The 2,458-nt window shown below is 23.3% G+C and overlaps 1 non-coding gene across 1 annotated transcript; it reads right to left on the bottom strand.

The window, feature by feature from the left end:
* Positions 1 to 1,239: 1,239 nt before the first annotated feature.
* Positions 1,240 to 1,311, bottom strand: TRNAQ-UUG. The gene has a single exon. It is a non-coding gene; the product is annotated as a tRNA-Gln (tRNA).
* Between the last annotated feature and the right edge of the window lie 1,147 nt (positions 1,312 to 2,458).

Raw genomic sequence — 2,458 nt, 5'->3', positions numbered from 1 at the left:
CTGACTGAGAAGACCAGGAGTGGTGCGAATACTCAGTTGTAATCTTGGTGAAGATTATAGTGGAACCCTTTGCGGAGGAGACTGGACATAGTTCAGGTAGAATGAACTGGTATAATAATATATGTGTATTTATCTCTTCTTTTGCTTAAACGTTTCTATTATAAAACCTGTAGTTGAATTTTCATCTCTAAATTACAAGAACCTTTCTGACTAAACGATTTCTCTTTAATAAAGGAAGTTCTTATAAATCTGCAATGTATAATCTGAATAGCACTACAAATGCAATCGTCTCTTCTATTGAGTCAAGCTTTTAAACGTTTCAAAAAAAAATCTCAAAACTCAATAACTTACTATATTAAAAGAAGGGTTGCGAAAAAAAAAAATCATTAACACAAAGATTTTAAACATTCTACAAGACTGAGACACCGTCCGGAGTAGGAAAACTTTGCTTTCAAAATCTTCTTAAAAGAAAAAACCTTAACTAATATCAATTAAGAAGTAATAGTTGTCTAAGAAAATATATTATAACAATTTAAGTTACAAAATAATTTTTATTAACATAAAAAAAACCTGAATCAATATTCTAACAACAATAACGTTAGAAACCAAAATCGAACTAAAACAAAAAATAGATAGAAAAATATGAATTTGAGAATGTGACAAATTTTAGATTCTCACTTTTAAAATGATTTTAAAATTTCTTAATTTTAATGTTAAGTAATCTAATTAATAAACTCTAAAATTTTAATTTCATTTTAAATTTCTTATTCAAATTAATTCTTTTCAACAAAATATTTCAAATTCTTTAAAAAAATAAAATACTTTATTAATTAAAGTTTTCTATCTAAACACACTGTAAATTTAAATAACAATATTCTTATTTTTTAAAATTATTACTAAAAGGATTAAAAGTGTAGGATAGTTAAGCAGGTGGTGGTGTGCTTTTGATAACAAAATTTGGACCATTATCGAGGTGTTGGCTAGAGAAGATTCTCAACAAGTAAACTCAATTGACTGATAGGCATGAAAAAGAAAAACTCGGAAGAACCAGTCAAACCTTTTTTGTTTAGACGAGTTTAACTCTCCAACAAGAACTTCTTTAATTGGGCTAAAATATAATTTTGTTCTCTTCTTTGTATTTTAAATTTTAGTTTAATTCTCTCTGTCCTAAAATATAGTCATTATTTTTCTATAAATGTCATCAAATTATAGAAAAAGTGACTACCAAAAAATAGCAAAAGGTCCTACCGGGAGTCGAACCCAGGTCGCTGGATTCAAAGTCCAGAGTGATAACCACTACACCATAGAACCAATTACAATATAAGGTTCTCTTAAACTTATCTATTTACAATTTCAAGTTTGAAAATTACCCTGTTTACTAAAATTTAAAAGGTTTAATTACTTCTTTGTCCCCAATTTGATTGAAGTGTATCAAATTCATCTCTCTTTTAGAAAAATGTCAATATCATCTCCATATAGAAAAAAATTGTGTCAATCAAGTCATCTCCGTTAAATACAAACTAATGGTGTTAAAAACTTAAAGTGAGTTTTAAATAATAACCACTTCATGGGTCTGATCCCTGATATTACAGTGAATAAAGTGAGTTTTGAAAGCAATAATTGTTAACGGAGATGATTTGATTGATACAAATTCTTTCTATATGGAGACGAAATTAATATTTTTTTATTGTATTCTATAAATTTTCATTTTCATGAAGTTTCTATAAATTAAAGAATTATTTTTATGCTTTTCAAAGTTTGTCCTCTTATGTCTATTTGTCACGTAACTGGTCTCACAAATAATATATATTCGAAAAGTTCGTAATAATATTCAGTGAATGTATATAGGTTAAAATATTAATTTAATCTTTCTTTTTGTTAATTTAGTTTTAATTTTCTTTATGAGATTTTTATTTTTGTTTGTTTTTTTAATTTAATTATTTTAGTGGGGTTTAAATAATTAATTGCAAGTGAAAAGTATATGTTTTCGTAGTTTTTTTTTTTAATATTTTTTTATTTCTTTAATTAAAAGCATAATTATTTACATGTCATGATATTATCATATCATTACAGTTATATAGTAGTTATTTTATATTCAATTTAATTTTCATATTTATTATTTTTGTTTAATTGATTTATAAATTTTTAGTAAAATTAAGTAATTTGGCTTTTTTCTAACTTGAGACTAAATTTCATTTTTTATAAATATTATATTTATATTTTTAATAAAATTAATATTTTTATTAAATTATTTTCAAATTATTATATTTGCATATTTAAAAATTCACAATTTTTAAAATTCATATTTTTATTAAAATACATAGATTTATTAGCTTAAATTTATTAAAATTAACATTTTCATTAAAATTCATTTTTTTATTAAAATTCCAATAATATAGTTAAAATGTCAATTGTAATAAAAATGTGAATTTTTTAATAAATTTAATCTCAATAAAAA

The sequence above is a fragment of the Vigna radiata genome, chromosome 9, assembly GCF_000741045.1.
Source record: "Vigna radiata var. radiata cultivar VC1973A chromosome 9, Vradiata_ver6, whole genome shotgun sequence".
Classification (NCBI taxonomy): domain Eukaryota; kingdom Viridiplantae; phylum Streptophyta; class Magnoliopsida; order Fabales; family Fabaceae; genus Vigna; species Vigna radiata.
Note: the sequence above shows the minus strand (reverse complement) of the source record. Positions and strands in the feature narration are given on the sequence as shown.